Source organism: Oncorhynchus nerka, linkage group LG16 (assembly GCF_034236695.1).
Source record: "Oncorhynchus nerka isolate Pitt River linkage group LG16, Oner_Uvic_2.0, whole genome shotgun sequence".
Taxonomy (NCBI): Eukaryota; Metazoa; Chordata; class Actinopteri; order Salmoniformes; family Salmonidae; genus Oncorhynchus; species Oncorhynchus nerka.
This window is the reverse complement of record NC_088411.1, coordinates 38,506,433-38,533,775: the sequence shown is the minus strand read 5'-3', so window position 1 is coordinate 38,533,775 and position 27,343 is coordinate 38,506,433. Positions and strand designations below refer to the sequence as shown.

Below are 27,343 nucleotides of genomic sequence, written 5' to 3'. Positions count from 1 at the left end.
AAGTAAGATCAGTCTAGAGATGTAGGAGTCTTTGGGCAGGATCATAGGGTTCTTTAGTTCCGTAGGCATAGCTGCTTTGCTTAACCTTCCTCCTACTCTCAGAATGCCATTGTCGATAATTGGATCAAGCTTACAGATTGAGCCACTTCTCTTGGCACATTGTTTTCCTTTCACAACTAGTGCAATTTCTTGTTTAAAGTGCTGTCGTTGTTCAAATCGAATGATGACCTTTTCTGCTTCTTCTAGGTCATCCACAGACAGACTTTCTTTTCCAAACGTCAGTTTGAACTTGTCAATTTGTTCCTTCAGTGAGTTTGTCAGACTCTGATCTGATCTTGGATCAGTTTGAGAGAGAATTTTCCTTTTCTGGCTTAACTGTAGAAGACGTTTCTTCAGTTTCAGCATCCAGGCAACTGCTTTCTTCAAGCTGTTCCATGTTGAATAGTACTCAATCAGTTTGCTGGTTGGACTCTTTTCTTCCACACTTGTATGGTTTACGATTACGTCTTTTCTCACCTCTGGATCATCCGGAGGGATGGAGCCAAGCTCCTCGGGACTTTCGGCCATTGAGTTTCTGGTTTCTCCAGGAATTCTGGTCCTTTGCGCCATCTCTTTGAGTTCAGGAACATTTCAACATGTAATCCTCTTGAGGAATCATCGGCTGGGTTGTGTTTTGAGTTCAAATACCTCCACTGTTTTGCTTTCGATAGGTCACGGATCATAGCAACCCTATTAGCCACAAAGGTATGGAATCTCTTGGTATCATTGCGGATGTATTTTAGCACAGACTGGCTGTCCGTCCAAAAAGTTGACTCCTCAAGTTCAATCTGGAGCTCCAACCTTAACATCCTGTCCACTCGCACTGCCAATGTTGCTGCAGCAAGTTCCAGTCTGGGGATTGTCATCTGCTTGAGTGGAGTCACCCTTGATTTCCCCAGTATGAATGCAATGTGAACCTTTTCCATACCGTTTGTGAACCTAAGGTAACTTGCTGTGCCATAACCTTGTTCACTTGCATCACCGAAGTGATGCAGCTGTGCCGTCTTGACTTGACCAAAGTTCTCAGGCATCATACACCTGTCTATCTGGAATCTGGAGAGCTGGTCCAGCTCTGAGAGCCATCTCTGCCATGAAATAGAGTGTTCTTCAGGGATGACTTCGTCCCATCCACACTTTAGCTTGCAGAGCAGCTTTTCTCTGTCCAGGTCCAGTTCTTTTATCTGCTTGGCTTTGTGTTCATCAGGGATAGAAGCCAGCACAGTGCGGCTGTTGCTGACCCACTTGGTCAATTTGAACCCACCCTGAGAGCACACATCCCTGAGGTTTTTCGTGAGAGCTATGGCTTGTTCTTCTGTGGCCACTGACTCGAGGCAGTCATCAACATAGAAGTTGGACTTGACTGTTTGAATTACCTCTTCATCGTACCTCTCACAGTTGTCTTCTGCAGTCTTTCGCAGTGCAAAGTTTGCACAACTTGGAGAGGATATAGCACCGAAAAGATGTACCGTCATTCTGTACTCCTCCAATCTTTTGTTAGTATCACCATCCGGCCACCATAGGAATCGCAGGAAGTCTAAGTAATCTTCATGGACACGTACTTGATGGAACATTCCTTCGATGTCTGCCATCATGGCAATGTGCTCTTGCCGAAATCTTAGCAAGACTCCTATAAGCGTGTTTGCCAGGTCAGGGCCTTGAAGGAGTTCACTGTTAAGAGATATACCTTTATAGGATGATGAACAGTCAAACACTACTCGTATCGTTCCTTTGCGCTTATGGTGAACGCCATGGTGTGGTATGTACCATACCTTGCCTTTCTCTCTGAGGAGCTGTTCTTGTGGTACCTTCTCGGCGTAACCTTTTGTTATCATCTCTTCCATGAAGCCTTTGTACTCTGCAGCGTAACCTTTGTCCTTCTTGAACTTCCTGATAATATTTAGAGCCCGCTGCTTTGCCATGTCACGATTGTTTGGCAGGACTACATCTGTTTTGCGAAAGGGCAACGGTAAGTAGTAGTGATGGTCTTTGAGGGTTATGGAGCTTGATACGATCTCCATAAACCTACGATCCTCAGCTGACATCTCACTTTTCTCTTCATACCCTCTCTCAGGGAAGTCATGGTTGTACTGATTTACAAGAAGAACCCCCAGGTCGGCAATTGAGATACGATTGGCCATCACTGTAGGATGCCCAGATTCTTCTGCCATGGTACAATTGTTAAGAGGACCGTTCATCACCCATCCAAAGAGGGTTTTCACTGCATACGGTCCATTGCCTTGACTATTTATGATTTTCCAGGGTTCCATTGCCTTTGGAGCATTTACGCCAATCAGGAGTTCGACGTCGGCGTCAATTTCCTTCAACTGAACTTCTTTCAGGTATGGCCACCTTTTGAGATCTTTCTGAGTGGGAATGTTCTCTCTTGTCACTGGGATCTTATTTTGGGTGTAGACCTTTGGTAATGCAAGAAATGTGTCACCTTCCACATTGCCAATCTCTAATCCAGATATCTCAAAACTCTTGGTAGGACTCTCCTGCCCCATTGTGCGTAGCAGAATTTCAGTCTCGCTGCCTTTAGCTTGCAACTGCCTCATGAGTCTCTCCGTACAAAATGTTGCGGAGCTACCAGAATCGAGAAATGCATAGGTTAACGTAGACTTGCTTCCATTTGCCATCTTTACTTGTACTGGCACAATCGCAAGTGCACAATCTGTACCGGCCCCGGTATCTTCACCAGCTTCCAGTGAAACAAGAGCACTGCTGACAGTCTCCTCCCGCTTTACTGCTACACCCCTCGTATCTGCCTTCAGAGATCTAAATCTCTCTCTTCCTTCAATGTGCAGGATAGTGGGGTGCCTTCTTTGACATTTCTGACAGGTCATCCTTCTTTTACATTCTTTGCTTAAGTGTCCTCTCATCAAACAGCCAAAACAAAGGCCTTTTGATCTCAGAAACCCAACCTTGGCTTCGTGTGGCTGTGCCTTCACCTGTTGGCAGTCGACCAAGAAATGCTCACCAGCGCAAAATACACATGAGATACTGGGAGCATCAGAAGGATGGGCGCCTGGTTTCTTGATTTTGAACGTTTGTTCTTTTAGAGGTTTTTCCGAGTCACAATCTGCCAATACATCCACTGCAGTGGCAAAGCTGCTTCCCCTACTCTTGGACTTGAACTGCTGTTTAAAGTCAGCTTCTGTTTTGGTTTTAAAAACCTTTTGTTGGACAGGGGATCTTGGATATCTCCGTACAACGGATCCTGCAGTATTTTGGCCTGTTTTTCCATGAACGTCACAAGGTCACTGAACTGGGCCCTCAGGTGGCTTCTCTCTAAAATATCACATGCCGTAGACCTCCATTTTTCCCTTAGTTTGTAGGGAAGTTTTGACATGATCAACTTTATGTTGGAGGGAAGATTAAGCTCTTCCATGTTCTGTAGGTCTTGCATAGCGTTACAGCATCCTCTAAGATAGAGTGCATAGCCACCCAGTCCCTTTCCATCATCCGGTTTGATGTTTATCCAGTTCCAAGCTTTTTCCATGTAAGCAGTGGTGACTTTGATTTCATTGCCAAAGTGTTCCTTTAACAACCTCTTAGCCTCTGTATAGCCTCTTCTGGCTTCCATATGCAGACAACTACGGACCAGATCCTTGGGCTGACCAGAGGTGTACTGTTCCAGGTAATAGAGCCTATCCTGGTGACTGCTTGTTTTATCTTCTATTCCATGCTCAAATGCATGCATAAATGGCCTAAAGTTTAGAGGATCACCGTCAAACATAGGTATCTCCCTAACAGGGAGTGTGGCCTGTTTGTGCTGTAGTACAAGGAGGTCAGCAATTTCATTCTGCCTTTGCATGACAGTAGAGAGGTTATCATGGCTGGTATTATGGCTGATACCCGCAGTGTTGATGCTGTGTTGATTGCTAGACCTTGATGTTGGCTGCTGAAGGGTGTGGTTTATGACTTTTTTCTGAATAGGTTTTGATGGCTTTGTGGTCGGTTGTTGTAAAACTCTTTGTAGTGGGGTCTTTGGAACTGCACCTAATGCAGCAAACTCAACAGGTGATGGTTCAGGTTCCTTATAGACCTCGGGTTCCTGGTTCTCATAATAAGAGTTCATTCCATCTTCTTGGCTTAGAAAATGGGCTGCCACAGAATGGGATTGAGAAGTTGACTCAACACTCTCCAGAACCTTCAGTTTGGCATTATATGCTGCTATGTCCGTTTCCAGTGCCATTTTTTCCATCCTAACATTCAGTTGAGCTTTCTGTTGTTCCAGTTGAGCTTTCTCCAGTTCCAATGCATGCTTGTCCTGTAATGATGCTTGGCGAGCTAGTAGAGCTGCTCGTTCTGCCTCAGCTTTTAGGCGTGCAGAGGACACTGAGGAAGCAGTTTTAGAAGACTTCGTTTTACTTGATGTTTTTGACACATTGGAAATGCTGTCCTGTGGTTCAATGAGCGTTTGTGGCTCGATTTCAGCTTTTTTCCATATTTCCACCTCTTTCAGGAAATGTTCATAAGTTCTCATTCTTGGTTGATAATAGTTAATGCTCTCCTGTTCGTGTTCCTCCTCTGTGACCAGCTCTAGCACAGAATCATGAGCATTCTTAAAGTCATTGAGAACAGCATGAAATGCTTCAAGACTCTCATCCACAGTTTCAATGTTTCCTCCATCAACAAGAAGGGCTTTTATTTCATTCATTTTGCGTGTACACACTCCAAGTTTGCCTCTCCGGGCTGCATAGAGTGAATTTAGATGCTCCTCTGCCCTCTCCAGTGGAGTCTTATTTGGGATTTCATCCTCCATCATTCACTTTTAGTTCACTCAATTTACAATGACACAGTTGTTGATTTTTGATTGTTAAACGTAATGCCCCTTTAGACCTCCTTTAATGCTTTAAAACACAGTCCTCCATTTCAGCATATTTGATCCATTTTGAATTGAACATGTGCAAGTTCGGCATTTTAGATGCGTTTTAAACATTTCATCCCATTATAAGTTGTCCTTTTAATGAAGTTTAAACACGCAGTATCTTTAGATCCTTAGATTGCATTCGTTGCGTTGATGCATTGCATTTCCACGTTAGGTCAAATATTAGACATAAGATTAGGCTACATTGTGCGTAGGATCTCAGTGTTTCCCAAACTTAAACTTCTTAATTGTTTTCACAGCGCGGTCTTTTGAATTCCATTCCCAAGTTTATCAAACATTCCAATTAAAAGCACATTTGCGCTTCCATAATATGCATGATCAAATGATCGCATTGAACAGGGCAGCTCATTCATTCGCAGTGGTTACTCACGGCTGGCGAATTCTAGGAGTTCAAATCCTTCCAAGGGAGCTGTCCTTACGATCCGAATGCAATTACAAATAGAACAATATCCAGCGCGTGTCCGAACCGGAGATTTCCTTCCGATAGTAATCCTTCACGGAGTTTTTTGACTTGATTGTAGTGGCTTCCTTTAGTCTTTACCATAGCCACTGCCCAAGCCTGAAGCGGGTTGATTGGTACGCATACAGTCCACAGTCAAGGTTTCCAAACGGCCAAACATTCAATGACATCCAGGGATATGGTGCAACAAAAATGTTTATTCTTCTTATATCTAACAAATAAATGATTCTTCAATCAACTTGAAGCATAGAATACATATTATGACCTGTCTGTATGTCTGTATGGTCAAAAAACTATACCGCTCCCGCATCTAGCAAGGACTCTTCCCCTCCCGAAGGCCCAACTTCCTGCCTTTATCCTAACACACTTACCACAATACAATGAATAGACAAGAGGGGGGGCCAAAAACTAAGTTACACTAACAACAAATGAATATATCTCAATCAGGTAAATATAAATCATAAAGGTACGTACCTAATATTTCATCATTTACATTATTATTTAATATATTTACACAAATATACAGGAGCTCCATATGTTCGGTCTTTTATACAAATATGTCCAAATCGGCTCTAACATACCATGACCTCAAACTGGTATTTAGCAAACAGAGGGCCACCATGCTACCACCCCATAGACCTTATGATTGCCCCATCGACCTGTTTCCGGGCACCTGCCCCCCCAGGGGTCGGATCTTTTCCCTATCTCCTCCCGAACGAGCTGCTATGGATAGCTACATCAAGGACGCCCTGGCATCCGTCCATCCACCTCGCCGGCAGGGTTTTTCTTTGTGGCCAAAAAAGACAGTGGATTACGTCCTTGCATCGACTACCGGGGACTCAATGCCATAACCGTCCGTAAAAGCTACCCGCTACCCCTTATGGCCACAGCCTTTGAGCTGCTCCAGGAAGCAGTTGTCTTCACTAAGCTTGACCTGCGGAACGCATACCATCTTGTGCGGATCAGACCCGGTGACGAGTGGAAGACCGTTTTCAACACCCCTACTGGTCACTACGAATACTTGGTGATGCCCTTCGACCTGACCAACGCCCCGGCTGTGTTCCTTGCGCTCATAAACGATGTGCTTAGGGATATGCTTAATAAATTCATGTTAGTTTACTTAGATGACATCCTCATCTTTTCAAGCTCCCTTCAAGAACACACAAAGCATGTCAGACAAGTACTCAAACGCCTCCTAGACAGCCATTTGTACGTTAAGCCGGAAAAATGTGAATTCCATTCATCCCGAGTACAATTCCTGGGATTTGTAGTGGAACCCGGTCGAGTCCAAATGGACTCCAGGAAGGTAGGGGCGATAGCGGATTGGCCCACCCCCAAGTCCGTTAAGGAAGTTCAGCGTTTCCTGGGCTTCACAAACTTTTACCGCAAGTTCATCAAGAACTTCAGCTTGGTGGCTGCCCCTCTCTCAGCTTTAACCAAGGGTGGCAACGCAAGGTTTTTGTGGGGAAAAGAAGCTGAGACGGCCTTCCAAGGACTCAAGCAGCGCATCCTCTCTGCTCCCATCCTGACACTACCGACTGCGGATGAACCTTATGTGGTGGAGGTAGACGCATCAGAGGTTGGTGTTGGAGCTGTCCTGTCTCAGAGGGGTGAAGACAAGAACCTCCACCCTTGCGCTTTCTTCTCACATCGGCTTACCCCGGCCGAGAGGAACTATAATGTGGGGGATCGTGAACTCCTAGCGGTTATGGTGGCATTGAAGGAATGGAGACACTGGCTCGAGGAGGCTTCTCACCCGTTTCAAGTGCTTACGGACCACAAAAATCTGGAGTATATCCAGCAGGCGAAGCGGTTGAACTGCAGACAAGCTCGATGGTCTCTTTTCGATTCAATCGATTCCAGTTTATCCTCACCTATCGGCCCGGGTCGAGGAATCTCAAACCGGACGCCTTGTCCCGAGTCTACGTTCCTGCCATTCGAGATGACACTGACATGCCTGTCCTTCCTGCTGCTAAGATCGTGGCCCCGATCTCGTGGCAAGTTGAGGATACCGTGTGACGAGCTCAAGCTATCGAACCGGGTCTGAAAGGAGGTCCTGCCAATCGGTTGTTTGTCCCCAAGGCAGCGTGTGGGGGCACTCCTCTCACCTGTCACCCGGGCGTAGATCGCACCTTGGAGTTCATCCAGCGAAAGTTCTGGTGGCCCACCATAAAAGAAGATGTTGCCACTTTCGTCAAGGCCTGCCCCGTGTGCTGCCAGGGCAAATCTTCTCACCTCCGCCCTCAAGGACTCCTTCACCCTTCACCTGTTCCACACCGACCTTGGTCCCATATCTCGTTGGACTTTATTACTGGCCTTCCTCCGTCCCATGGTAATACTACTATCCTAGTCATCATCGATAGGTTTTCTAAGGCGGCCAGGTTCGTCCCCTTGACTAAGTTACCTTCTGCCAAGGAAACGGCTGAGTTGGTGATTAACCATGTGCTCCGAGTCTTTGGCATTCCTCAAGATATGGTTTCCGACAGAGATCCCCAGTTCGCCTAAAGGTTTTGGAAGGCCTTCTGCCAACTCATAGGGGCCACTGCCAGTCTATCTTCAGGGTACCACCCGGAGTCCAATGGCCAAACAGAGAGGATGAATCAAGAGCTGGAAACCGCCCTCAGATGTATGGCCCTTAACAACCCGTCCACATGGTCGTCCTTCATTGTTTGGGCCGAATACGCGCACAACACCTTGCGCTCCTCCTCCACTGGTATGTCCCCGCACGAGAGTCAGTTTGGCTATGCCCCTCCATTGTTTCCGGACCAGGAGGCAGAAGTCGGAGTGCCTTCAGCCTTGAAGTTCGTCAGACGCTGTCGGCTTACGTGGAGGAAGACCCATCTTAATCTTCTGCGTTCCTCACAGCGGTACCAACAACAAGCCAACAGACGTCGCCATCCCGGGCCTACCCTGCGCCCTGGCCAGAGAGTCTGGCTCTCCACAAAAAACTTACCGCTATGGGTGGAGTCTCACAAGCTGTCCCAGAAATACATTGGTCCCTTTAAGGTTGCCAGGAGAGTGAACCCCGTTTCATATCGCCTACACTTACCCAGATCCCTTAAGATTAATCCCACGTTTCACATTTCCTTATTAAAACCTGTTGTTTTTTCTCCCCTTGTCCCGGCAGACAGACCTCCCCCTCCGCCCCGTGTCATCGGAGGCCAGCCGGCTTATACCGTCCATCGGATACTGGATTGCCGCCGGGTGCAGCGGTCCTGGCAGTATCTGGTGGACTGGGAAGGGGTTTCTGCCAAAGACATACTGGACCCTGACCTCATTCGACAGTTCAGGGCCCTCCACCCCGAGAAAGCTGGTAGGAATGTCAGGAGCCGACAGGGCATTATCACTTAATTATGGTCCATGATTTGATGAATTGGCTAAGGCTAAACTTACGTTCGGGTGGGAGTGAATAACCAACAACATAATAATTTATTAAACAACTACATAGAGAACGGGCATCTTAAAAGACCCTAACTTGTAATAAACCATTCACTCCTTTAAACAGGTACATTCTTAATGAACAGACACAGACTCTGATAACTTTGAAAACCAATAATGAGAGGCGTGACTTGTGACTCCAACCTAAGTGTATGTAAACGTCCGACTTCAACTGTAGGTGCCATACCAGCGGTGGTGAGAGAGTAGAGAGCAGGTTGACGATACCAAACCAATGAAATAGGCTACGAAAGGTAAACATAAAAAAGTAAATACCAGACTCCAGCATTTGTTATAACGTGTTTTCCAAATGATTTTGTTATCTTGTGATATTATACAGTTGAAGTCGGAAGTTTACATACACTTAGGTTGGAGTCATTAAAACTTGTTTTTCAACCACTCCACAAATTTCTTGTTAACAAACTGTTGTTTTGGCAAGTCGGACATCTACTTTGTGCATGACACAAGTCATTTTTCCCACAATTGTTTACAGACAGATTATTTCACTTATAATTTGCTGTATCACAATTCCAGTGGGTCAGAAGTTTACATGCACTAAGTTGACTGTGCCTTTAAACAAGCTTGGAAAATTCCAGATAATTATGTCATGGCTTTAGAAGCTTCTGATAGGCTAATTGACATCATTTGAGTCAATTGGAGGTGTACTTGTGGATGTATTTCAAGGCCTACCTTCAAACTCAGTTCTTCTCTGCTTGACATCATGGGAAAATCAAAAGAAATCAGCCAAGACCACAGAAGATAAATTGGAGACCTCCACAAGTCTGGTTCATCCTTGGGAGCAATTTCTAAATGCCTTGAAGGTACCACGTTAATTTGTACAAACAATAGTACGCAAGCATAAACACCATGGGACCACGCAGCCGTCACACCGCTCAGGAAGGAGATGGGTTCTGTGTTCTAGAGATTAACGTATTTTGGTGTGAAAAGTGCAAATCAATCTCAGAACAACCGCAAAGGACCTTGTGAAGATGCTGGAGGAAACAGGTACAAAAGTATCTATATCCACAGTAAAACGAGTCCTATATCGACAAGGAAGAAGCCACTGCTCCACTGCTCCAAAACCGCCATAAAAAATCCAGACTACTGTTTGCAACTCCACATGGGGGCAGAGATCGTACTTTTTGGATAAATGTACTCTTGTCTGTTGAAACAAAAATTGAATTGTTTGGCCATAATGACCATCGTTATGTTAGGAGGAAAAATGAGAAGGCTTGCAAGCCGAACAACACCATCCCAACCATGAAGCACGGGGGTGGCAACATCATGTTGTGGGGGTGCTTTGCTGCAGGAGGGACTGGTACACTTCACAAAATAGATGGCGTCACGAGGAAGGAAAACTATGTGGATATATTGAAGCAACATCTCAAGACATCAGTCAGGAAGTTAAAGCTTGGTCTCAAATGGAATGGGTCTTCCAAATGGACAATGACCCCAAGCATACTTACAAAGTTGTGGCAAAATGGCTTAAGGACAACAAAGTCAAGGTATTGGAGTGGCCATCACAATGCCCTGACCTCAATCCTATAGAACATTTGTGGGCAGAACTGAAAATGTGTGTGCGAGCAAGGAGGTCTACAAACCTGACTCAGTTACACCAGCTCTGTCAGGAGGAATGGGCCAGAATGACTTATAGTGGGAAGCTTGTGGAAGGCTACCTGAAACGTTTGACCCAAGTTAAACAAGTTAAACAAGTTAAACAATTAAAACCCAGTGGTTACATGCATAAAACCCAGCGGTTACATGCATAAAACCCAGCGGTTACATGCATAAAACCCAGCGGTTACATGCATAAAACCCAGTGGTTACATGCATAAAACCCAGCGGTTACATGCATAAAACCCAGTGGTTACATGCATAAAACCCAAACCCAGTGGTTACATGGATAAAACCCAGCGGTTACATGCATAAAACCCAGCGGTTACATGCATAAAACCCAGTGGTTACATGCATAAAACCCAGTGGTTACATGCATAAAACCCAAACCCAGTGGTTACATGGATAAAACCCAGCGGTTACATGCATAAAACCCAGCGGTTACATGCATAAAACCCAGTGGTTACATGCATAAAACCCAGCGGTTACATGCATAAAACCCAAACCCAGTGGTTACATGGATAAAACCCAGCGGTTACATGCATAAAACCCAGCGGTTACATGCATAAAACCCAGTGGTTACATGCATAAAACCCAGCGGTTACATGCATAAAACCCAGCGGTTACATGCATAAAACCCAGCGGTTACATGCATAAAACCCAGTGGTAAACCCAGTGGTTACATGCATAAAACCCAGAGGTTACATGCATAAAACCCAGCGGTTACATTTACATTTACATTTAAGTCATTTAGCAGACGCTCTTATCCAGAGCGACTTACAAATTGGTGCATTCACCTTATGACATCCAGTGGAACAGTAGTGCATCTAAATCTTTTAAGGGGGGTGAGAGGGATTACTTTATCCTATCCTAGGTATTCCTTAAAGAGGTGGGGTTTCAGGTGTCTCCGGAAGGTGGTGATTGACTCCGCTGTCCTGGCGTCGTGAGGGAGTTTGTTCCACCATTGGGGGGCCAGAGCAGCGAACAGTTTTGACTGGGCTGAGCGGGAACTGTACTTCCTCAGTGGTAGGGAGGCGAGCAGGCCAGAGGTGGATGAACGCAGTGCCCTTGTTTGGGTGTAGGGCCTGATCAGAGCCTGGAGGTACTGAGGTGCCGTTCCCCTCACAGCTCCGTAGGCAAGCACCATGGTCTTGTAGCGGATGCGAGCTTCAACTGCAAGCCAGTGGAGAGAGCGGAGGAGCGGGGTGACGTGAGAGAACTTGGGAAGGTTGAACACCAGACGGGCTGCAGCGTTCTGGATGAGTTGTAGGGGTTTAATGGCACAGGCAGGGAGCTCAGCCAACAGCGAGTTGCAGTAATCCAGACGGGAGATGACGAGTGCCTGGATTAGGACCTGCGCCGCTTCCTGTGTGAGGCAGGGTCGTACTCTGCGGATGTTGTAGAGCATGAACCTACAGGAACGGGCCACCGCCTTGATGTTAGTTGAGAACGACAGGGTGTTGTCCAGGATCACGCCAAGGTTCTTAGCGCTTTGGGAGGAGGACACCATGGAGTTGTCAACCGTGATGGCGAGATCATGGAACGGGCAGTCCTTCCCTGGGAGGAAGAGCAGCTCCGTCTTGCCGAGGTTCAGCTTGAGGTGGTGATCCGTCATCCACACTGATATGTCTGCCAGACATGCAGAGATGCGATTCGCCACCTGGTCATCAGAAGGGGGAAAGGAGAAGATTAATTGTGTGTCGTCTGCATAGCAATGATAGGATAGACCATGTGAGGTTATGACAGAGCCAAGTGACTTGGTGTATAGCGAGAATAGGAGAGGGCCTAGAACAGAGCCCTGGGGGACACCAGTGTTGAGAGCACGTGGTGTGGAGACGGATTCTCGCCACGCCACCTGGTAGGAGCGACCTGTCAGGTAGGACGCAATCCAAGCATGAGCCGCGCCGGAGATGTCCAACTCGGAGAGGGTGGAGAGGAGGATCTGATGGTTCACAGTATCGAAGGCAGCCGATAGGTCTAGAAGGATGAGAGCAGAGGAGAGAGAGTTAGCTTTAGCAGTGCGGAGCGCCTCCGTGATACAGAGAAGAGCAGTCTCAGTTGAATGACTAGTCTTGAAACCTGACTGATTAGGATCAAGAAGGTCATTCTGAGAGAGATAGCGGGAGAGCTGGCCAAGGACGGCACGTTCAAGAGTTTTGGAGAGAAAAGAAAGAAGGGATACTGGTCTGTAGTTGTTGACATCGGAGGGATCGAGTGTAGGTTTTTTCAGAAGGGGTACAACTCTCGCTCTCTTGAAGACGGAAGGGACGTAGCCAGCGGTCAGGGATGAGTTGATGAGCGAGGTGAGGTAAGGGAGAAGGTCTCCGGAAATGGTCTGGAGAAGAGAGGAGGGGATAGGGTCAAGCGGGCAGGTTGTTGGGCGGCCGGCCGTCACAAGACGCGAGATTTCATCTGGAGAGAGAGGGGAGAAAGAGGTCAGAGCACAGGGTAGGGCAGTGTGAGCAGAACCAGCGGTGTCGTTTGACTTAGCAAACGAGGATCGGATGTCGTCGACCTTCTTTTCAAAATGGTTGACGAAGTCATCTGCAGAGAGGGAGGAGGGGGGAAGGAGGATTCAGGAGGGAGGAGAAGGTTGCAAAGAGCTTCCTAGGGTTAGAGGCAGATGCTTGGAATTTAGAGTGGTAGAAAGTGGCTTTAGCAGCAGAGAGAGAAGAGGAAAATGTAGAGAGGAGGGAGTGAAAGGATGTCAGGTCCGCAGGGAGGCGAGTTTTCCTCCATTTCCGCTCGGCTGCCCGGAGCCCTGTTCTGTGAGCTCGCAATGAGTCGTCGAGCCACGGAGCGGGAGAGGAGGACCGAGCCGGCCTGGAGGATAGGGGACATAGAGAGTCAAAGGATGCAGAAAGGGAGGAGAGGAGGGTTGAGGAGGCAGAATCAGGAGATAGGTTGGAGAAGGTTTGAGCAGAGGGAAGAGATGATAGGATGGAAGAGGAGAGAGTAGCGGGGGAGAGAGAGCGAAGGTTGGGACGGCGCGATACCATCCGAGTAGGGGCAGTGTGGGAAGTGTTGGATGAGAGCGAGAGGGAAAAGGATACAAGGTAGTGGTCGGAGACTTGGAGGGGAGTTGCAATGAGGTTAGTGGAAGAACAGCATCTAGTAAAGATGAGGTCGAGCGTATTTCCTGCCTTGTGAGTAGGGGGGGGAAGGTGAGAGGGTGAGGTCAAAAGAGGAGAGGAGTGGAAAGAAGGAGGCAGAGAGGAATGAGTCAAAGGTAGACGTGGGGAGGTTAAAGTCGCCCAGAACTGTGAGAGGTTACATGCATAAAACCCAGCGTTTACATGTTTCCAATTTGAATATAATGTTTTGCTACCCTTCGTCCCTTCTCACGCCTGGCTTGTGAAGAAGTTGCTAGGGTCTCAACGCAAGCTCCATGTAGATTCGTTGTATTGCCTCCCGTCTGCAAATTGTACAAATTGAACATCGTTTCCAATTTTAGTAGTAGACTTTTGATGGTAGCTAAATTGTTACGCCAACATCGTTCTCCTTTTTGATGACATTACACCGGCTTTGCAGATGAGACTTTTTAGGACTGAATGGGACAAACCAGGAAGTGATCTGTATACTTCATTCATTTAATTAGTGTGAAGAATGAATGAAATAACAATGTTTTGAAACGTCTCTCTTAATTTGTATCGGTGGACTGTAATGTGTGTTTGTGTTGTTTCAGTGGTATTGTTTTGATTTTCCTTTAACCGCGACTGTGAATAGCAGAGACCCGGAAGGGAACCGTTTTCTTCCATTGGTAGTACACTCTGGTTTCTCTTCAGATCGCATACATCTTTCACCTTGGTTGTCCCAGTTCCAGCCCCAGCACCAACCCTAGACACAGCATCGACCAACCACAACTGCCACCTTCATTCAGTCTCTGCCAGCTCAGAACCCACCCCTTCCCTTCCCCTCCCCAACACAAATACACCGTCAACCACTCCAACAGACCAACCATGACTGACTGACTAACAAATTGACGGACTGATGATGGTTACATGTTATTTGATCGAATGCATTCGTTTTTTATTTTATTATTGTATTTGATTAACTTAAGTTGGATTGATTATTTCTTGTTTGAATTGTTTATTACTTTGAAGTTTGTACCTCATTTGATTATAAATGTCAACATGTAATTCATCTTTGACCTTTTACTAAAGATTTCCGTAGAGAGGAACATTATGATTATCAACTAAATGGTCTCACGGCTGGGCTTTCTACACTTGTTAATAGTGAACTCTCTACAGCAGAAATTTAATTAACCTGGGTGGTCTATCTATTTGGATAACTTTCAGTTGCAGCATTTACGTTGGGAGAAAAATATTGAGTGGTCAGGGTCAGAGTTTTGGTGTGTGTTAGTACAAATCTGGGCAACTTCATGTAACGTGGTTTGAAAAAGTGGGGTAGGTGGCAAATTATATCTAATTGAATGACACACTGTAAAACATTTCCTGTTGTTTTTATAATATACAGGCTGCTAGTTGCCTGTACGTTACCGTAAAATAAAGTACAGTATGTTACTGTAAGGGATTTTACAGTACCCAGGACATACCTTTTTTGCTGTTGTTTTTACTGTAACAGGCAACTGGCTGCCTGTAAGTTAAAGTACAGTGCATTACTGTATTATTAGTCCAGTAATTGTAATGAATGAATTCAATTCATTGAGGGGAAATGGGGTTTATATTTTACAGTATTTAACTGTAATTGTATGGGATTGGTGTAAGCAGGTTGGTTGCTAGGTAATATTTACATATTACAACATATCAATGAATGCCAGTTTGGAATCCTTGGTTAGGGCTTCTAGCGCAAGTGATATAAAATACCAATTGTACATGTTTAATATCACTTTCTCTCCAGAGGCCTTAAAGGCTTCCAAACTGGCGAAGAGACAGATTCATTAGATCACTTGTTTTGGTACGGCCCAAACGTACAGTGGGTTATATTTTGGTCGCAGGTACAGGAATGGTTGAAGAATTGCAACATTTACCTAACTGCAAATATCACCGCTGGGTGATTTGAAAAGTCATAGTCAATCGATCAATAATACAATAACACTCTTAGAAAATGTACAATCTGTAGAACAGAAAGGTTCAGAACTTTTGTCAAACATCACAGCACAGTTAAAAAATATATGGCAAATAGAAATCAAAACTGGATGGTGTTCAGAGAAAGATTGGAGGGGTTGAGGGGAGCTGAAGGATGGGACTGGATGGTGGTCAGAGAAAGATTGGAGGGGTTGAGGGGAGCTGAAGGATGGGACTGGATGGTGGTCAGAGAAAGATTGGAGGGGTTGAGGGAGCTGAAGGATGGGACTGGATGGTGGTCAGAGAAAGATTGGAGGGGTTGAGGGGAGCTGAAGGATGGGACTGGATGGTGGTCAGAGAAAGATTGGAGGGGTTGAGGGAGCTGAAGGATGGGACTGGATGGTGGTCAGAGAAAGATTGGAGGGGTTGAGGGGAGCTGAAGGATGGGACTGGATGGTGTTCAGAGAAAGATTGGAGGGGTTGAGGGGAGCTGAAGGATGGGACTGGATGGTGGTCAGAGAAAGATTGGAGGGGTTGAGGGGAGCTGAAGGATGGGACTGGATGGTGGTCAGAGAAAGATTGGAGGGGTTGAGGGGAGCTGAAGGATGGGACTGGATGGTGGTCAGAGAAAGATTGGAGGGGTTGAGGGGAGCTGAAGGATGGGACTGGATGGTGGTCAGAGAAAGATTGGAGGGGTTGAGGGGAGCTGAAGGATGGGACTGGATGGTGGTCAGAGAAAGATTGGAGGGGTTGAGGGGAGCTGAAGGATGGGACTGGATGGTGGTCAGAGAAAGATTGGAGGGGTTGAGGGAGCTGAAGGATGGGACTGGATGGTGGTCAGAGAAAGATTGGAGGGGTTGAGGGGAGCTGAAGGATGGGACTGGATGGTGTTCAGAGAAAGATTGGAGGGGTTGAGGGGAGCTGAAGGATGGGACTGGATGGTGGTCAGAGAAAGATTGGAGGGGTTGAGGGGAGCTGAAGGATGGGACTGGATGGTGGTCAGAGAAAGATTGGAGGGGTTGAGGGGAGCTGAAGGATGGGACTGGATGGTGGTCAGAGAAAGATTGGAGGGGTTGAGGGGAGCTGAAGGATGGGACTAAAAATACTGTCTGTAAAATGTATATAGTATGTACAGTATGGGCTGGCAGTAGAAGCCAAAGTATTATTGTACATTAGTATACTCCAATTAGGGGATGGGAAAAATAATCAGGAAGAAGGAAAATAGATTTTTTAAAGTATTTATATATTTCCCAAAAATATATGGGTGGGATTGGAAATTATGCTGATAATTAAATTGATAGAAGCCACAATCTATCTGCAATATTAAAGCTGATCTACCTCTTAAAATAGAATACAAATAATAATAATTTGGTACATCACTCTAACGGGTGGCACAACGTAGCCTCTTGCAAGGCACGCCTCAAAAATATATTAATGAACCAAAAGCAACAACACCACGCAACCACTATTGGTCAAAACGTTTTTTGGCGCTTCAATAATATGGTACTGTCACGCCCTGACCATAGAGAACTGTTTATTCTCTGTTGGTTGGGGCGTGATAGTGACTAGGGTGGGTCATCTAGGTGATTAATGGTTTATGTTGGCTTGGTATGGTTCCCAATCAGAGCCAGCTGTTTATCGTTGTCTCTGATTGGGGATCATATTTAGGCAGCCATTTCCGCATTGTGCTTTGTGGGATCTTGTCTACAGATAGTTGCCTGTGTGCACACCTGTAGCGGTTCGTTTGGTGAGTTTCTGTTAAGTAAAATATGTGGCACGCTGCGCCTTGGTCCAATCATTATGATGAACGTGACAGGTACTGTATTCTGTGGGGTGGAATTAGAGTACCACTTGATATGCAGCAATTATTTCCCTGTCCACAACAGTTTCCCACAATGCACCATAATTTACAGAATTGTTCAAAAGTTGTCAGTTGCCAATCCCACAATGCTGTTCGGTTACAGTAATGTACTGTTAAATCAGGATATCTTTGGAATTTAAAGTATAATTTACTTTATGCCTAAAATCAGTGTGTTGCCATTTACGGAAATGTACCGTAAATAATTATGGTATTTTATTGCTAGTTTTATTGTATAATACTGTCAACCTGTGACGTAGAAGTTCGTCACTGGCTGCGGGCAGCATTTGGTTCTTTAACACACACACACATTCATCACTCCTCCCTGGTCCGTTATCAGATAAGGTAACAATGTGGGTTGACTCCCTGCTCCGGTATCAGATAAGTTAACAATGTGGGTCGAGCCACAAGTTAACTTCTCGGTCTTAGTACATACATTTCACACTTATGTCAATGTTCATATTTAATACAAGCAACATGTATTATACTTATCTATGTTGTGGATGAGCGCGTTGTTTGTTCTGTTCCTCTCTATCTCTGTAGCTTCCGGGTATGCTGGATAAGGACCCGAGCAAAGGGAATTGTAGTAAGATAGTTTTAGTGCATGTATTTTAGTGCATGTATTTTAGTGCATGCATTTGAGTGCATGCATTTGAGTGCATGCATTTGAGTGCATGCCCTGGCAGTATGCTACATTCTTTAGAAGCAGTAGGAGAAGGGGTGTGTATGTGTCGTTCTGTGATTGGGGTGAAGTTGATTATGTAGTTAGCTGTGTGTAACAGTGTGTATCCTACCGGTGTGTGTGTGTGTGTGTAGCAGTAGCTTACCAGTGAGCAGGAGGAATGAAGTGTGTGTGGGGCTGGTTATGGTGGTGGGGGGTGACCTAGGCTGCCTTGACCCGGTCCCGGGCCCATCTTGTCCTTGTGAGGGGTTTCCCCGTCCCTGTCGTCCCAACGGACCCCATCGAACAAGTTGGGCAGCAGCTTGTTCCTGGAACTCCTGGAGTGGGGCCAACCGTGGGGAGAACTCACCCCAGGGAGGGAGCCTCGGTGTGGGGCAGCCAGAGAAAGAGACGGGGCCAGTAGGCAGAGGAGATCCAGTCTTAGCATCATGACTGATGCTTCAGTTGCCGCAGGATCGCAGGTCCCACAGTAACCCCCGATATGTCCAAAACACTTGGGAGTCACACCAGAGCCCAACCAACTCTTAAATCGTCTGCCTCTAACCTCTAGCTCACTACCCTGGGCAGAGTTGGGGAGTAACGGATTACAAAACCAGTAACTAATCCGTTTACAAGCAAAAAATATTCTAATCAGATTACAGATACTTTTGAAAAACTAGATAATTACTTCAAGGATTACTTTTAAATTCAGAAATTATGTTTGTGAAAAAAATCTTTGACACTTCTCTGTTTTCTCAATGACATTCAAATCAGCATTGAAAAAAAGGCACAAGTTTCAGTTTGTTCCACCTCAGCGAGTCTGACCACAGGCAGAGACCACTGTGATGTCAGAGACCACTGTGATGTCAGAGACCACTGTGATGTCAGAGACCACTGTGATGTCAGAGACCACTGTGATGACAAAACAAATGTGTTTGATGGATCGCAGGAAAAGAGCAGGAATAGTAGCCTACAGTCCAAGCTATGTCTTCCAATGGTACGACTGCTGTCGGCATCCAGACATTATCCAACTTGAATAAACGCTTGGAGGTAAGGATGACAGCAGTGGTGTTGTCTACGGCGATATAGATATAACTTATTATTGATATCTACATAGCGCCTTGATGTGAATCACACTGCTGCTCTCATTTAGCTATTTGTGCCTTACAGTTTGTGGATGGCTGTTTAAAAATCTTTGAACCCAATAATGGTTGACTTCAAGAAGTTTAAGCTGCCTATCAATCATTGTTTTTGAAACCAGTTAACAGTCATTGAAAGGTGGGGACCACTCTTGCAACAGCTGCATAGTGCAGATCCCAGCCTATGGAATAACATTGGGACTTTTATTGCTCAATCTAACTCCTTGTCACCCCCTGATCTGTTTCACCTGTCCTTGTGATTGTCTCCACCCCCTCCTGGTGTCACTTATTTTCCTTGGTCTATTTATCCCTGTGTTTCCTCTCTCTCTGTGCCGTTTTGTCTTGTATGTTCAAGTCAACCAGCTTGGTTTTTTGGTGGGCCTGCGTTTCTATTCTCTATTACTAGTCCTCCCGGTTTTGACCTTAGCCTGTTTACCTGGACTCCATTCCTGCCTGACCTGACCTCGAGCCTGCCTGCCATTCTGTACTTCTGAACTGGTTTTGACCTCTTGCCTACCCCTTTTGGATTGTTAATAAACATCTTGGACTCTAACCATCTGCCTCGTGTCTGTATCTGGGTCTCGCCTTGTGCCCTTATACTGATAAAAAAAAACACATCCATAGGCCTAATGAACACATACTCAAACTCACACAATTTTGATAGACTTAAAGGGGCAATCTGTAGTTGCTACATCCATTTTTGGATTTATAAATTAATTATTTTATCGTATTATATGTAGTTAGAAGCCTACATAACCAACCCATAAAGTAAAATGTAACATCCATGTATGGCCAGCTATCTAAACTTTAACATTGATTGATCCTGTGATAGATGTCGTTCAATTGGTAAACATACATTTTTGTCTTCTAACACCTCTTAAAGGGAAAGTCATCTAAATGTAACTGAATGTAATCACATTACATTACACAGTTTGGGTAATCCAAAAGTTACATTACTGATACATTATATATATTGTTTTTTACAGGTAACTAGTAACTGTACTGGATTACATTTAGAAAGTAACCTACCCAACCCTGACCCTGGGTACCGGTGTCTCAGTGTCTATCTGCACGACTGACCGACTATCTGCACGACTGACCGACTATCTGCACGACTGACGACTATCTGCACGACTGACCGACTCTAACCTCCAGCTTCCTGCCCTTTAACTGACTGTGTACAATCTAGACCTCCAGATACTCTCTCCTGTCACTTATCGCTGAACACTAGACAGGGCACACTACATACTCTCTGATACACTTCCTAACTGTCGCGATAAAGAGTAAACACACACTCCGCATGCTAAGAGAGATAAGATAATACACTGCGTATCTGTCACCTTGTCTGTATCAGAGCCACCTCTGAGGTTTATTACACAGGCAGATGGGAGGCAGTAGAACAGGGCCTATCTTATGTATCTTATCTTCTCATCAACAAAGCTGTCATCAAGGCAAAGGGTGGCTACTTAGAAGAATCTCAAGTATAAAATATATTTTGATTTGTTTTACACTTTTTTTTGGTTACTACATGATTCCAAATGTGTTATTTCATAGTTTTGATGTCTTCACTGTTATTCTACAATGTGGAAAATTGTAAAAATTAAGAAAAACAAAGGAATGAATAGGCCTGTCAATCTTTCACTGGTACTGTATGAGGTTCAGCTGAATTCCTCTGAGGAATTAGTTGTGTGTTTTTGTACTGTCGTGTTTCTGTGTAATGTTTAGTCATTATAGTCTTTTTTGTATGAATAATTCTTCATTTTACCAAAACTAAATGACTTTGCTAATAACCTCTATTGCCCACCAGGTGGTGACAGTACTTCATTGAAGAGACGTGGGAATTGTGGAACTGCTGTTGAACTTCTCATCAGGTCATTCCCAACTCTTTCTGCCTCTTTTCCTTCATCTCTGAACTCATCATTTTAGTTATGTATATTTAAAAAAACTTTATTTAACTAGGCAAGTCAGTTCAGAACAAATTCTTAATTATAATGTCGGTCTACCCCTGCCAAACTCTATCCCGAACGACGTTGGGCCAATTGTGCGCCGCCATACGGGACTCCAAAATCACGGCCTTACTTCTCATTCCCTCTTTCTGGTCATGCTTGATTTGGCAAATATATTTTCATGTATTTATGTACTGAAACTTAATGTATATATGTTATGTAATAACATGTATGTACCCATGGGGAGAGAAATAATAAATTAAATATAATTTAAATTATAATTGTATTGTATTTTAATCTGTCATAGTCGGCTTATGTGGAAACCAGTGTGAGCTAAAGTTCATTTCAGGATTTAAAAGTTAAGTTGTTCGGTATTTATGGATTTGCTGTGTCAACTTCTGTGTACTAACATGTCTTTTTAGTGTGTGTGTGTTTGTGTGTGCCATTAAACCCCTACAACTCATCCAGAACGCCGCAGCCCGTCTGGTGTTCAACCTTCCCAAGTTCTCTCACGTCACCCCGCTCCTCCGCTCTCTCCACTGGCTTCCAGTTGAAGCTCGCATCCGCTACAAGACCATGGTGCTTGCCTACGGAGCTGTGAGGGGAACGGCACCTCAGTACCTCCAGGCTCTGATCAGGCCCTACACCCAAACAAGGGCACTGCATTCATCCACCTCTGGCCTGCTCGCCTCCCTACCACTGAGGAAGTACAGTTCCCGCGCAGCCCAGTCAAAACTGTTCGCTGCTCTGGCCCCCCAATGGTGGAACAAACTCCCTCACGACGCCAGGACAGCGGAGTCAATCACCACCTTCCGGAGACACCTGAAACCCCACCTCTTTCAGGAATACCTAGGATAGGATAAAGTAATCCTTCTCACCCCCCCCCTTAAAATATTTAGATGCACTATTGTAAAGTGGCTGTTCCACTGGATGTCATAAGGTGAACGCACCAATTTGTAAGTCGCTCTGGATAAGAGCGTCTGCTAAATGACTTAAATATAAATGTAAATGTGTGTCATATACAGGTTAATAAGGGATTGGCCAAATCCTCCTGGTTTAGTAGCTGGTAGTCTGAATAGTCTCTCCCAGTTGATCTAGTAATTGAGAATGTTGATGCAAGTTATTTTCCTACAGTACATTTTGGTTATTCACTTTTACGTTCCGAAAATTCCTTGCTGTCCTTTTTAAAAGGTTTATGTGAAAGGTTTATGCACTGTGAAGGAAAGGAGACAAATGAAGGAGAGGAGATGAGGGAAGGAAACCAGGTAAGAATTGCAACCATAGTATTAATTAGTTTTGAGATACAGCCATATTATGTAGCCAGGTAAGAGTATTGAAATACAGCCGTAGTATTATGTTGACAGGTAAGAGTATTGAGATACAGCCGTAGTATAATGAAGCCAGGTAAGAGTATTGAGATACAGCCGTAGTATAATGAAGCCAGGTAAGAGTATTGAGATACAGCCGTAGTATAATGAAGCCAGGTAAGAGTATTGAGATACAGCCGTAGTATAATGAAGCCAGGTAAGAGTATTGAGATGCAGCCGTAGTATAATGAAGCCAGGTAAGAGTATTGAGATGCAGCCGTAGTATAATGAAGCCAGGTAAGAGTATTGAGATACAGCCGTAGTATAATGAAGCCAGGTAAGAGTATTGAGATACAGCCGTAGTATAATGAAGCCAGGTAAGAGTATTGAGATACAGCCGTAGTATAATGAAGCCAGGTAAGAGTATTGAGATACAGCCGTAGTATAATGAAGCCAGGTAAGAGTATTGAGATACAGCCGTAGTATAATGAAGCCAGGTAAGAGTATTGAGATGCAGCCGTAGTATAATGAAGCCAGGTAAGAGTATTGAGATACAGCCGTAGTATAATGAAGCCAGGTAAGAGTATTGAGATACAGTTGTATTATTTATGATGCTTCTGTTAACTGTCCATCAACCATGCCTGACTGCAGGCACCTTGATTTGTTCTCTGCCTCTATCTATCTAGGAGCAGATACATGGTCCTCTGTTGCTCAGTTGGTAGAAAATGGTGCTTACAACGCCACGATACTGTGTTTGAATCCCAGCCATACGTAAAATGTATGCACGCACGCAAGTCGCTATGGCTTAAAAGTGAGGAAAGGAAAGAGGGGAACTGAAAGTAGGCTGAGGCCTGAGATCTTTTCACATGCAGGTACACCCACACCTGACTGAACAGAGTGAGAGAGTAACCAATACATTAGCTGGATCTACAGTATCTCCCTAGACTGGCCAGGACAGGAACTGTAGTTGAGCTGTAAAACTGACTGAGACAAGAGTCCTGTAGCGCCCTCTGCTGTTTATGTACTGTAACAGCAACACAGTCACATCTAACTATACACGTGTATCTAGTCTACACTGAGATGATGGTATCTCTTTATTTACACAACTAATTGGATGAAGTGTGTGTGTGTGTGCAGGGCTGGACTACCACATTTGAATTAAATCAACTAACTGCATTTCAACCCGTTTTGCCATGTTGCAGAGAGAAACGTGTGCTGTTTTAAAATGCTATTCTACACATTTTTTCATGAGTCTAAGATAAAACAAAATACCGTTTTAAAGTAAATTTCCTGCTGTTTTACAAAAAAAAAAAAAAATGTAACCTTTATTTAACTAGGCAAGTCAGTTAAGAACAAGTTCTTATTTACAATGACCGTCTACAGTGGGTTAACTGCCTTGAACAGGGCCAGAATGTCAGATTTGTACCTTGTCAGCTCTGGGATTTGATCTAGCAACCTTTCGGTTACTGGCCCAACACTTTAACCACTAGGCTACCTGCTGCCCCATGCCATGACGCTGAGTGAGTAGTGCATTTTAAAAAAAATCTAATGTCCTGCAATTCTACATATTTTGCATTCATAAGCTATCTGGGGGGCCCCCAGACCTCCAGTTGGCTAGGGGCACGTGCCCTGCTTGCCTGTTTGGTAATCCGGTCCTGTGTGTGAGGACTATGTGTGTAAACATATGAGGAAATATATATTAATGCACCCACTCACAACACCAACACCTTGCCTGTGACATGTACAGTATGGATCAGTATTTTATGTTCGCTCACTAAAACTTTTGTTCCTCTTGCAATACCTAAATGTTGACTGGTTTTCATCAAGCTGTCTACTCAAACTGCTACAAACTGTAACCAGTGCCAGAAACCTGCTTCAGGTTATCAGTCAACCAACCAGGGTGTTTACAAACAGCACAGGAATGAATTCATCCACATGCATTGATCACATTTTTACAAATGCTTCAGAAATTTGCTTTGAAACCTTATCTGAATCCATTGGATGAAGTGATCACAATATAGTAGCCATATCTAGGAAAACCAACGTTCCGAAGGCTGGGCCTAATATTGTAACGTCTGCTTCCAACTCACACTCTCATATACACAGATCCCCTGAACGCAGCTCATTCTCCAGATCCCAATAACTCGAATTCTGATCACCTGTTCACACACCTGTATGTCATTGTCACACACTATTTTAGTTCAGTTCTTTGCACCCCATCTTCGGGAGGTATTGTTAGTTTGTGACACACTTCCCTTCAGAGCTCTGTGGTTCCCCGTCATTTAGTCCTGAGTATGATAGTTAGTTAGTGAGGCAGGCAAAAGCTAACGCCTTTTGCCTAATCCCTGCCTGTACTTTGGCCTTTGCCTGTTTATTCACCTATTGCCTGATCTCCCGGACGACGTTACCAGCCTTTTCTTTGCCTGTACTGTTGCCTTTTGGACCCTCTGTGTATGACCTACTGCCTGCCCCTGGACCCAGCTACCTGCCTCCTCCTGTGTATGACCTACTGCCTGCCCCTGGACCCAGCTATCTGCCTCCTCCTGTGTATAACCTGCTGCCTGCCCCTGGACCCAGCTACCTGCCTCCTCCTGTGTATGACCTACTGCCTGCCCCTGGACCCAGCTCCCTGCCTCCTCCTGTGTATGACCTTCTGCCTGCCCCTGGACCCAGCTACCTGCCTCCTCCTGTGTATAATCTTCTGCCTGCCCCTGGACCCAGCTACCTGCCTCCTCCTGTGTATGACCTACTGCCTGCCCCTGGACCCAGCTACCTGCCTCCTCCTGTGTATGACCTACTGCCTGCCCCTGGACCCAGCTACCTGCCTCCTCCTGTGTATAACCTGCTGCCTACCCCTGGACCCAGCTCCCTGCCTCCTCCTGTGTATAACCTGCTGCCTACCCCTGGACCCAGCTACCTGCCTCCTCCTGTGTATAACCTGCTGCCTACCCCTGGACCCAGCTCCCTGCCTCCTCCTGTGTATGACCTTCTGCCTGCCCCTGGACCCAGCTCCATGCCTCCTCCTGTGTATAACCTTCTGCCTGCCCCTGGACCCAGCTCCATGCCTCCTCCTGTGTATAACCTGCTGCCTACCCCTGGACCCAGCTCCCTGCCTCCTCCTGTGTATAACCTTCTGCCTGCCCCTCGACCCAGCTACCTGCCTCCTCCTGTGTATAACCTGCTGCCTACCCCTGGACCCAGCTACCTGCCTCCTCCTGTGTATGACCTACTGCCTGCCCCTGGACCCAGCTACCTGCCTCCTCCTGTGTATAACCTGCTGCCTACCCCTGGACCCAGCTCCCTGCCTCCTCCTGTGTATAACCTGCTGCCTACCCCTGGACCCAGCTACCTGCCTCCTCCTGTGTATAACCTGCTGCCTACCCCTGGACCCAGCTACCTGCCTCCTCCTGTGTATAACCTGCTGCCTACCCCTGGACCCAGCTCCCTGCCTCCTCCTGTGTATGACCTTCTGCCTGCCCCTGGACCCAGCTCCATGCCTCCTCCTGTGTATAACCTTCTGCCTGCCCCTGGACCCAGCTCCATGCCTCCTCCTGTGTATAACCTGCTGCCTACCCCTGGACCCAGCTCCCTGCCTCCTCCTGTGTATAACCTTCTGCCTGCCCCTGGACCCAGCTACCTGCCTCCTCCTGTGTATAACCTGCTGCCTACCCCTGGACCCAGCTCCCTGCCTCCTCCTGTGTATAACCTGCTGCCTACCCCTGGACCCAGCTACCTGCCTCCTCCTGTGTATAACCTGCTGCCTACCCCTGGACCCAGCTCCCTGCCTCCTCCTGTGTATGACCTTCTGCCTGCCCCTGGACCCAGCTCCATGCCTCCTCCTGTGTATAACCTTCTGCCTGCCCCTGGACCCAGCTCCATGCCTCCTCCTGTGTATAACCTGCTGCCTACCCCTGGACCCAGCTCCCTGCCTCCTCCTGTGTATAACCTTCTGCCTGCCCCTCGACCCAGCTACCTGCCTCCTCCTGTGTATAACCTGCTGCCTACCCCTGGACCCAGCTACCTGCCTCCTCCTGTGTATAACCTTCTGCCTGCCCCTGGACCCAGCTCCCTGCCTCCTCCTGTGTATGACCTTCTGCCTGCCCCTGGACCCAGCTCCATGCCTCCTCCTGTGTATAACCTGCTGCCTACCCCTGGACCCAGCTACCTGCCTCCTCCTGTGTATAACCTGCTGCCTACCCCTGGACCCAGCTACCTGCCTCCTCCTGTGTATAACCTTCTGCCTGCCCCTCGACCCAGCTACCTGCCTCCTCCTGTGTATAACCTGCTGCCTACCCCTGGACCCAGCTACCTGCCTCCTCCTGTGTATAACCTTCTGCCTGCCCCTCGACCCAGCTACCTGCCTCCTCCTGTGTATAACCTGCTGCCTGCCCCTGGACCCAGCTCCATGCCTCCTCCTGTGTATAACCTGCTGCCTACCCCTGGACCCAGCTACATGCCTCCTCCTGTGGTCCTTTACATTAAACACCTGCTGCACCCTGCGCTTGAAACCAGCTCTCTCTCTCTCTCTCGTGTTCATTACAAATATAGTGTATAAGAGGTCATACAAGAGGTTTTGTAGTGACTCCTATGTTGATGATGTAAAGAATATCTTCTGGTCTGTGATGTGTGAAGCAACCAGACGCTACACTTGACATATTTATGAAATTGCTTATTCCAATTACTAATAAGCATGCAGCCATGTTAAACTGTTAAATGGATTGATGAGAAATTAAAAGCATTTATGGTTGAGAGGAACAAGTCAAAAGGAATGGCAAAGACGCCCGGCTGCACAGCTGGTAGTCAAACGTACTGTAGAAATCATGTGACTAAACAGGCCTTTAGGGATGCAAAAGTCATTCCGATACCCAAGAATAGTAAAGCACCCTTTTCTGTCTCAAACAGCTGACCAATCAGTAATATAGTGGTTTAGGTCAGGGTGTGACTAAGGGGGTGTTCTAGAATGTGT

At 46.0% G+C, this 27,343-nt stretch overlaps 1 long non-coding RNA gene across 1 annotated transcript; it reads left to right on the top strand.

Annotated features, from left to right (window-relative positions):
• Positions 1 to 7,268: 7,268 nt before the first annotated feature.
• LOC135561170 (uncharacterized) lies at positions 7,269 to 21,345 on the top strand. Its single transcript, XR_010459268.1, has 2 exons — positions 7,269 to 8,703; positions 20,932 to 21,345. It is a non-coding gene; the product is annotated as an uncharacterized LOC135561170 (long non-coding RNA).
• Positions 21,346 to 27,343: the final 5,998 nt, after the last annotated feature.